Genomic DNA, 507 nt, shown 5'->3' with positions numbered 1-507 from the left:
ACAAAACAAGAGCATTTCATTCTCGTTACGTCATCCCGTCCCACACACATGTTCGATTCTTTATTATTGAAGCCGGGGATTTTCCTCAAGGCGCAAGAATCGTTGCAGATGAGTGGAGCGGTGACGTAAGACTTGTGTTGCACGAGCGCCACCCTACGGGGCAATAAATTAAAATTTATTGTCTCAATAAATGTTTAATATTTGTCGATGTTAGCGCCTTTGCGGTATTACCACACTTAAAGCTGAAAATTTTTCATTTGTCCTTTATATCCTGGGTGGGAGCTTAAGTCGCTTTTCCATGTTTGCCTTCTGTGCCCACAGTAAATTTGCTGAAGCTATTGCAGTGTGTGGATAAGCAGGCGTGACTTTTGGTTGGTTTGGTCATTTATATCCTCAATTTGAATTATCCATGGTTGCCACTCCAATACCCACAGTCGATCTACTGAAGCTATTGCAGAATGTGGAAAAGCAGGCATGACTTTTTGGTCGATTTAGTCATTTATATTT

The 507-nt window shown here is 41.2% G+C and overlaps 1 protein-coding gene across 4 annotated transcripts in view; it reads left to right on the top strand.

The window, feature by feature from the left end:
• LOC100185893 (tubulin polyglutamylase ttll6-like) overlaps window positions 1-507 on the top strand; it is a 16,508-nt gene that overhangs the window by 6,149 nt on the left and 9,852 nt on the right. The gene's annotated exons all lie outside the window — the stretch shown is intronic.

This window comes from Ciona intestinalis, chromosome 3 (genome assembly GCF_000224145.3).
Source record: "Ciona intestinalis chromosome 3, KH, whole genome shotgun sequence".
NCBI classification, from domain to species: Eukaryota; Metazoa; Chordata; class Ascidiacea; order Phlebobranchia; family Cionidae; genus Ciona; species Ciona intestinalis.
This window is presented reverse-complemented; position numbering and strand designations above follow the sequence as displayed.